Source organism: Lithobates pipiens, unplaced genomic scaffold, assembly GCF_037356315.1.
Source record: "Lithobates pipiens isolate NorthernLeopardFrog02 unplaced genomic scaffold, aLitPip1_a1.2 Scaffold_8, whole genome shotgun sequence".
Lineage (NCBI taxonomy): Eukaryota > Metazoa > Chordata > Amphibia > Anura > Ranidae > Lithobates > Lithobates pipiens.
This window is the reverse complement of record NW_027507903.1, coordinates 578,024,183-578,032,870: the sequence shown is the minus strand read 5'-3', so window position 1 is coordinate 578,032,870 and position 8,688 is coordinate 578,024,183. Positions and strand designations below refer to the sequence as shown.

At 47.1% G+C, this 8,688-nt stretch overlaps 8 non-coding genes across 8 annotated transcripts; all 8 read right to left on the bottom strand.

The window, feature by feature from the left end:
• Nucleotides 1-2,320: 2,320 nt before the first annotated feature.
• On the bottom strand, nucleotides 2,321-2,461 carry LOC143965030 (U4 spliceosomal RNA). Its single transcript, XR_013271452.1, has one exon. It is a non-coding gene; the product is annotated as a U4 spliceosomal RNA (small nuclear RNA).
• A 562-nt stretch (nucleotides 2,462-3,023) lies between these two features.
• TRNAK-UUU (transfer RNA lysine (anticodon UUU)) lies at nucleotides 3,024-3,096 on the bottom strand. Its single transcript has one exon. It is a non-coding gene; the product is annotated as a tRNA-Lys (tRNA).
• Nucleotides 3,097-3,723: 627 nt separating this feature from the next.
• LOC143965104 (U4 spliceosomal RNA) lies at nucleotides 3,724-3,864 on the bottom strand. The gene has a single exon (XR_013271514.1). It is a non-coding gene; the product is annotated as a U4 spliceosomal RNA (small nuclear RNA).
• Nucleotides 3,865-4,424: 560 nt separating this feature from the next.
• On the bottom strand, nucleotides 4,425-4,497 carry TRNAK-UUU (transfer RNA lysine (anticodon UUU)). The gene has a single exon. It is a non-coding gene; the product is annotated as a tRNA-Lys (tRNA).
• Nucleotides 4,498-5,124: 627 nt separating this feature from the next.
• On the bottom strand, nucleotides 5,125-5,265 carry LOC143965029 (U4 spliceosomal RNA). Its single transcript, XR_013271451.1, has one exon. It is a non-coding gene; the product is annotated as a U4 spliceosomal RNA (small nuclear RNA).
• Nucleotides 5,266-6,525: 1,260 nt separating this feature from the next.
• Nucleotides 6,526-6,666, bottom strand: LOC143964797 (U4 spliceosomal RNA). The gene has a single exon (XR_013271259.1). It is a non-coding gene; the product is annotated as a U4 spliceosomal RNA (small nuclear RNA).
• A 560-nt stretch (nucleotides 6,667-7,226) lies between these two features.
• Nucleotides 7,227-7,299, bottom strand: TRNAK-UUU (transfer RNA lysine (anticodon UUU)). Its single transcript has one exon. It is a non-coding gene; the product is annotated as a tRNA-Lys (tRNA).
• Nucleotides 7,300-7,926: 627 nt separating this feature from the next.
• On the bottom strand, nucleotides 7,927-8,067 carry LOC143964766 (U4 spliceosomal RNA). The gene has a single exon (XR_013271232.1). It is a non-coding gene; the product is annotated as a U4 spliceosomal RNA (small nuclear RNA).
• Nucleotides 8,068-8,688: the final 621 nt, after the last annotated feature.

Genomic DNA, 8,688 nt, shown 5'->3' with positions numbered 1-8,688 from the left:
AGCATGCTGGGGAGGTTAGTGAAGGCAAATATGCATGTAGGCCAAAAAAGAGCATTAAAAGTTCCAAGAATGCATGAGGAAAAAGAGGACATTAACAGCATATTACAATCAGGGTAATTATGGAATGATGAAATAAATACAAAACATTAGCAAACATTAAATACATAGAATGTGCTGTTAAAGGATAAAACTTACCCTAATATAGTCCTTCTGCAGGATCTGAATAATAGAAGAACAGTTCTCTGGAATAATGATTCCCAGAGCCTGGGGGGAGATGCCTGTAGAGAACTTGAGGTGCTGTAGACTTCTCCCAGTCGCCAAGTACCGCAAGGTGGCGACTAGCCCGTGCTCGGGAGTGATGGCTTGCTGAATGCAGGTGTCCTGCCTGCTAATATAAGTGGTGAACAAAGCCAACAAATTGTGAAAAATGGGGTCCGTTATCCGGAGAAAATTACTGAAATCAGCAGGGTTGTTTTCCTGGATCTCACGCAGCAGAGGCATATGAGAGAATTGGTCATGCTGAAGTAACCAATTCTTGGTTCATGAATTCCTCCTTGCCCTGTTCATGGACTTGACACCAAGCCCCTGTATAGCAACTCTACAACGAATACGTAACAGCAACATGGCTTCAAAATGGTCAGCTGGTCAGAACGAACTAACTGATTGCACTGAAGAACAGCAAGGCCCGTGAAGAATGAGCTGAAAATCAGAAACGAGTTGACAAGAACACACTGAAAAACAGATATGAACTGACTACACGCACTGAAAACCGGATACAAACCCACAAGCACAAACTGAACAGCGGTAAAATGATCGGAAATAAGCACGATTCTGAAAAGCACGAATCGTCTACCAAACTTCAACGAACACAAGATTAGCAGAAGGAGCCCAAAGGGTGGCGCACTGGGTATTGAACTTCCCTTTTCAAGTACATGTTGTATGTCCCTGCGCTCTTGGCAGTCGGAATTTGGTGTGACCATGTGTATGCAAGACAGCTTGATCGAAATCCCATCGGAATTCCATTGGGAGAACCATCAGAGCTTTTTCCGACCGAAATTCTGATCGTGTGTACGTGGCATAAGAAGCCTGCTGGTAATTGACCACTCGCCATCTCGCTGGACTTTGCTTCTGGAACTAATTGAATGTACTTGTAATTAGGGATGAGCCGAACACCCCCCGGTTCGGTTCGCACCAGAACTTTCGAACGGCCCCCAAATTCGTACGAACTTTAGAACCCCATTGAAGTCTATGGGACTCGAACGTTCGAAATTAAAAGTGCTAATTTTAACGGCTAATATGCAAGATGCTGTACTAAAAAGGGTTTGGGGACCTGGCTCCAGCCCCAGGGGACATGGGTTAATGCCTAAAATGTTTTTAAAAATGGCCGTTTTGGCAGGAGCACTGATTTTATTGACGATTAAAGTGAAAAAAAAGTGAAATATTCCTTTAAATATCGTGCGTGGGGGGTGTCTGTAGTATGCCTGTGAAGTGCCACATGTTTCCCGTGTTTAGAACAGTCCCTGCACAAAATGAAATTTAACGGAAATAACATCATTTAAAGCTGCTTGCGGTTTTAATGTTATATCTGGTTCCTGTAATATGGTTGAAAATCATTGAGAAAAATGGCATGGGTAGCCCTCCCTGCCCATTACCAGCCCCTTTGGGTCTTGTACGCATATTGAGCTATCCAGGCTCTGAAAGCTCCTCCTCCATAGTGGTCCAAGCTGCTTAAATCTTGACATCCATGGTGGAAAAAGACCATCGAGCCAAGGGCACTGGGTGCCTGAAAGCGAAGGTATTTGGCTTGCCCAGGCTGGCTAATCATCCTCTTCCGTTTCATTTTCTGGAACAGGTTGACTATAAAAGGGAGAATCTAACCTGCAACCATGCAGATAGGGTCCAGTCCGGTATAGGTGGAGAACGCCTAAAGTTTCTGCCTTAGTTTTACCTACAGGTCAATGCTCTTTCACCGGAAATAAGGGCCTTGTTTCACCTTGCAAAAAGACACCGCCCAACACGCTTCCAGTATTCTTAATCAGTGACTGGGTTACAAATAAAGACAGTTCACCTTTAGCCTCATGTTGCCAGGTCCAGCAGAAGAAACCCAGGCCAAAAAACGAGGTCGAGGCCACTCTTGAATACAGGCAAGTGAAGAACGAGCAGCGCGTGCCAATCCCAGATTGTTCTACCCAGGATGCGTGATGACAGAAAAGCTCTCTATAGTGTCACCAGGCACGTGACACACTTCCTCAACTCTAACGCATCTCAGTCTGCACGTAAGAAGCCGTCACTTATCTACTGTTTAAAACACATTGCTCAGTCTCCTCAGAGACTCTCAAAAATTGCCAGTGCTGACTGTATTTCAAGTCATCATGGCGGGGTATTGGGAAAAGTTTTCAATTAGCAATAATCACGCCTCAGGTGAACCTCATTGGCTATGATACTGCCACTGCGCAAAGCTAACCAAATCGGTGCCTGCCAACATCTGCCCTTCATTGAAGGAGAAATTGACATTGAGGTGAGACACATAAGTGTCATCCAGTGGGCCGCTGAGCATTCTGGGACTTGGCATGCTAATGAGACAGGGATGATGCATAAGTGGGCATTGTTTACCCACTGAATAGTGTTAGCATTTGAAAGAACTAAGGAGAATCTAAAGGGACAGGGCCCCTCGGTTGTCAGATAGGTTTCTCCCACAGCAGCCCTGAAGGGCCACTGGGAGCATATGTGTCTGAACAGCTATGCTGCTGAAAAAAGACCAAGGTGGAAGGATTTGGGCCCTTTGTTGAAAGTTTGCTAGATAACATGCCTGAACTGGAGCCCAGGTAAGCTGCCATAGACAAGGGTATTTGGGAAATATTTGGTCAAGCAATCACCTTCAGCCACCTTTATTTCTGGCAGATTACAGGAGCCTAGAAAGGGGGAAGTTAGGACATTTCATCTATATCTGAGCAATCCTCACAGATGTGCATAAAGACTGCCCTATTGGCAGCTCCAGGGGCTCAAGGGTTGGTGAGAGGCACCGCCCGAACAGGGACTTGAACCCTGGACCCTCAGATTAAAAGTCTGATGCTCTACCGACTGAGCTATCCGGGCTCTGAAAGCTCCTCCTCCATAGTGGCCCAAGCTGCTTAAATCTTGACATCCATGGTGGAAAAAGACCATCGAGCCAAGGGCACCGGGTGCCTGAAAGCGAAAGTATTTGGCTTGCCCAGGCTGGCTAATCATCCTCTTCCGTTTCATTTTCTGGAACAGGTTGACTATAAAAGGGAGAATCTAACCTGCAACCATGCAGATAGGGTCCAGTCCGGTATAGGTGGAGAACGCCTAAAGTTTCTGCCTTAGTTTTACCTACAGGTCAATGCTCTTTCACCGGAAACAAGGGCCTTGTTTCACCTTGCAAAAAGACACCGCCCAACACGCTTCCAGTATTCTTAATCAGTGACTGGGTTACAAATAAAGACAGTTCACCTTTAGCCTCATGTTGCCAGGTCCAGCAGAAGAAACCCAGGCCAAAAAACGAGGTCGAGGCCACTCTTGAATACAGGCAAGTGAAGAACGAGCAGCGCGTGCCAATCCCAGATTGTTCTACCCAGGATGCATGATGACAGAAAAGCTCTCTATAGTGTCACCAGGCACGTGACACACTTCCTCAACTCTAACGCATCTCAGTCTGCACGTAAGAAGCCGTCACTTATCTACTGTTTAAAACACATTGCTCAGTCTCCTCAGAGACTCTCAAAAATTGCCAGTGCTGACTGTATTTCAAGTCATCATGGCGGGGTATTGGGAAAAGTTTTCAATTAGCAATAATCACGCCTCAGGTGAACCTCATTGGTTATGATACTGCCACTGCACAAAGCTAACCAAATCGGTGCCTGCCAACATCTGCCCTTCATTGAAGGAGAAATTGACATTGAGGTGAGACACATAAGTGTCATCCAGTGGGCCGCTGAGCATTCTGGGACTTGGCATGCTAATGAGACAGGGATGATGCATAAGTGGGCATTGTTTACCCACTGAATAGTGTTAGCATTTGAAAGAACTAAGGAGAATCTAAAGGGACAGGGCCCCTCGGTTGTCAGATAGGTTTCTCCCACAGCAGCCCTGAAGGGCCACTGGGAGCATATGTGTCTGAACAGCTATGCTGCTGAAAAAAGACCAAGGTGGAAGGATTTGGGCCCTTTGTTGAAAGTTTGCTAGATAACATGCCTGAACTGGAGCCCAGGTAAGCTGCCATAGACAAGGGTATTTGGGAAATATTTGGTCAAGCAATCACCTTCAGCCACCTTTATTTCTGGCAGATTACAGGAGCCTAGAAAGGGGGAAGTTAGGACATTTCATCTATCTGAGCAATCCTCACAGATGTGCATAAAGACTGCCCTATTGGCAGCTCCAGGGGCTCAAGGGTTGGTGAGAGGCACCGCCCGAACAGGGACTTGAACCCTGGACCCTCAGATTAAAAGTCTGATGCTCTACCGACTGAGCTATCCGGGCTCTGAAAGCTCCTCCTCCATAGTGGTCCAAGCTGCTTAAATCTTGACATCCATGGTGGAAAAAGACCATCGAGCCAAGGGCACCGGGTGCCTGAAAGCGAAAGTATTTGGCTTGCCCAGGCTGGCTAATCATCCTCTTCCGTTTCATTTTCTGGAACAGGTTGACTATAAAAGGGAGAATCTAACCTGCAACCATGCAGATAGGGTCCAGTCCGGTATAGGTGGAGAACGCCTAAAGTTTCTGCCTTAGTTTTACCTACAGGTCAATGCTCTTTCACCGGAAACAAGGGCCTTGTTTCACCTTGCAAAAAGACACCGCCCAACACGCTTCCAGTATTCTTAATCAGTGACTGGGTTACAAATAAAGACAGTTCACCTTTAGCCTCATGTTGCCAGGTCCAGCAGAAGAAACCCAGGCCAAAAAACGAGGTCGAGGCCACTCTTGAATACAGGCAAGTGAAGAACGAGCAGCGCGTGCCAATCCCAGATTGTTCTACCCAGGATGCATGATGACAGAAAAGCTCTCTATAGTGTCACCAGGCACGTGACACACTTCCTCAACTCTAACGCATCTCAGTCTGCACGTAAGAAGCCGTCACTTATCTACTGTTTAAAACACATTGCTCAGTCTCCTCAGAGACTCTCAAAAATTGCCAGTGCTGACTGTATTTCAAGTCATCATGGCGGGGTATTGGGAAAAGTTTTCAATTAGCAATAATCACGCCTCAGGTGAACCTCATTGGCTATGATACTGCCACTGCGCAAAGCTAACCAAATCGGTGCCTGCCAACATCTGCCCTTCATTGAAGGAGAAATTGACATTGAGGTGAGACACATAAGTGTCATCCAGTGGGCCGCTGAGCATTCTGGGACTTGGCATGCTAATGAGACAGGGATGATGCATAAGTGGGCATTGTTTACCCACTGAATAGTGTTAGCATTTGAAAGAACTAAGGAGAATCTAAAGGGACAGGGCCCCTCGGTTGTCAGATAGGTTTCTCCCACAGCAGCCCTGAAGGGCCACTGGGAGCATATGTGTCTGAACAGCTATGCTGCTGAAAAAAGACCAAGGTGGAAGGATTTGGGCCCTTTGTTGAAAGTTTGCTAGATAACATGCCTGAACTGGAGCCCAGGTAAGCTGCCATAGACAAGGGTATTTGGGAAATATTTGGTCAAGCAATCACCTTCAGCCACCTTTATTTCTGGCAGATTACAGGAGCCTAGAAAGGGGGAAGTTAGGACATTTCATCTCTCTGAGCATTCCTCACAGATGTGCATAAAGACTGCCCTATTGGCAGCTCCAGGGGCTCAAGGGTTGGTGAGAGGCACCACCCGAACAGGGACTTGAACCCTGGACCCTCAGATTAAAAGTCTGATGCTCTACCGACTGAGCTATCCGGGCTCTGAAAGCTCCTCCTCCATAGTGGTCCAAGCTGCTTAAATCTTGACATCCATGGTGGAAAAAGACCATCGAGCCAAGGGCACCGGGTGCCTGAAAGCGAAAGTATTTGGCTTGCCCAGGCTGGCTAATCATCCTCTTCCGTTTCATTTTCTGGAACAGGTTGACTATAAAAGGGAGAATCTAACCTGCAACCATGCAGATAGGGTCCAGTCCGGTATAGGTGGAGAATGCCTAAAGTTTCTGCCTTAGTTTTACCTACAGGTCAATGCTCTTTCACCGGAAACAAGGGCCTTGTTTCACCTTGCAAAAAGACACCGCCCAACACGCTTCCAGTATTCTTAATCAGTGACTGGGTTACAAATAAAGACAGTTCACCTTTAGCCTCATGTTGCCAGGTCCAGCAGAAGAAACCCAGGCCAAAAAACGAGGTCAAGGCCACTCTTGAATACAGGCAAGTGAAGAACGAGCAGCGCGTGCCAATCCCAGATTGTTCTACCCAGGCTGCGTGATGACAGAAAAGCTCTCTATAGTGTCACCAGGCACGTGACTCACTTCCTCAACTCTAACTCATCTCAGTCTGCACGTAAGAAGCCGTCACTTATCTACTGTTTAAAACACATTGCTCAGTCTCCTCAGAGACTCTCAAAAATTGCCAGTGCTGACTGTATTTCAAGTCATCATGGCAGGGTATTGGGAAAAGTTTTCAATTAGCAATAATCACGCCTCAGGTGACCCTCATTGGCTATGATACTGCCACTGCGCAAAGCTAACCAAATCGGTGCCTGCCAACATCTGCCCTTCATTGAAGGAGAAATTGACATTGAGGTGAGACACATAAGTGTCATCCAGTGGGCCGCTGAGCATTCTGGGACTTGGCATGCTAATGAGACAGGGATGATGCATAAGTGGGCATTGTTTACCCACTGAATAGTGTTAGCATTTGAAAGAACTAAGGAGAATCTAAAGGGACAGGGCCCCTCGGTTGTCAGATAGGTTTCTCCCACAGCAGCCCTGAAGGGCCACTGGGAGCATATGTGTCTGAACAGCTATGCTGCTGAAAAAAGACCAAGGTGGAAGGATTTGGGCCCTTTGTTGAAAGTTTGCTAGATAACATGCCTGAACTGGAGCCCAGGTAAGCTGCCATAGACAAGGGTATTTGGGAAATATTTGGTCAAGCAATCACCTTCAGCCACCTTTATTTCTGGCAGATTACAGGAGCCTAGAAAGGGGGAAGTTAGGACATTTCATCTCTCTGAGCATTCCTCACAGATGTGCATAAAGACTGCCCTATTGGCAGCTCCAGGGGCTCAAGGGTTGGTGAGAGGCACCGCCCGAACAGGGACTTGAACCCTGGACCCTCAGATTAAAAGTCTGATGCTCTACCGACTGAGCTATCCGGGCTCTGAAAGCTCCTCCTCCATAGTGGTCCAAGCTGCTTAAATCTTGACATCCATGGTGGAAAAAGACCATCGAGCCAAGGGCACCGGGTGCCTGAAAGCGAAAGTATTTGGCTTGCCCAGGCTGGCTAATCATCCTCTTCCGTTTCATTTTCTGGAACAGGTTGACTATAAAAGGGAGAATCTAACCTGCAACCATGCAGATAGGGTCCAGTCCGGTATAGGTGGAGAACGCCTAAAGTTTCTGCCTTAGTTTTACCTACAGGTCAATGCTCTTTCACCGGAAACAAGGGCCTTGTTTCACCTTGCAAAAAGACACCGCCCAACACGCTTCCAGTATTCTTAATCAGTGACTGGGTTACAAATAAAGACAGTTCACCTTTAGCCTCATGTTGCCAGGTCCAGCAGAAGAAACCCAGGCCAAAAAACGAGGTCGAGGCCACTCTTGAATACAGGCAAGTGAAGAACGAGCAGCGCGTGCCAATCCCAGATTGTTCTACCCAGGCTGCGTGATGACAGAAAAGCTCTCTATAGTGTCACCAGGCACGTGACACACTTCCTCAACTCTAACGCATCTCAGTCTGCACGTAAGAAGCCGTCACTTATCTACTGTTTAAAACACATTGCTCAGTCTCCTCAGAGACTCTCAAAAATTGCCAGTGCTGACTGTATTTCAAGTCATCATGGCGGGGTATTGGGAAAAGTTTTCAATTAGCAATAATCACGCCTCAGGTGACCCTCATTGGCTATGATACTGCCACTGCGCAAAGCTAACCAAATCGGTGCCTGCCAACATCTGCCCTTCATTGAAGGAGAAATTGACATTGAGGTGAGACACATAAGTGTCATCCAGTGGGCCGCTGAGCATTCTGGGACTTGGCATGCTAATCAGACAGGGATGATGCATAAGTGGGCATTGTTTACCCACTGAATAGTGTTAGCATTTGAAAGAACTAAGGAGAATCTAAAGGGACAGGGCCCCTCGGTTGTCAGATAGGTTTCTCCCACAGCAGCCCTGAAGGGCCACTGGGAGCATATGTGTCTGAACAGCTATGCTGCTGAAAAAAGACCAAGGTGGAAGGATTTGGGCCCTTTGTTGAAAGTTTGCTAGATAACATGCCTGAACTGGAGCCCAGGTAAGCTGCCATAGACAAGGGTATTTGGGAAATATTTGGTCAAGCAATCACCTTCAGCCACCTTTATTTCTGGCAGATTACAGGAGCCTAGAAAGGGGGAAGTTAGGACATTTCATCTCTCTGAGCATTCCTCACAGATGTGCATAAAGACTGCCCTATTGGCAGCTCCAGGGGCTCAAGGGTTGGTGAGTGGCACCGCCCAAACAGGGACTTGAACCCTGGACCCTCAGATTAAAAGTCTAATGCTCTACCGACTG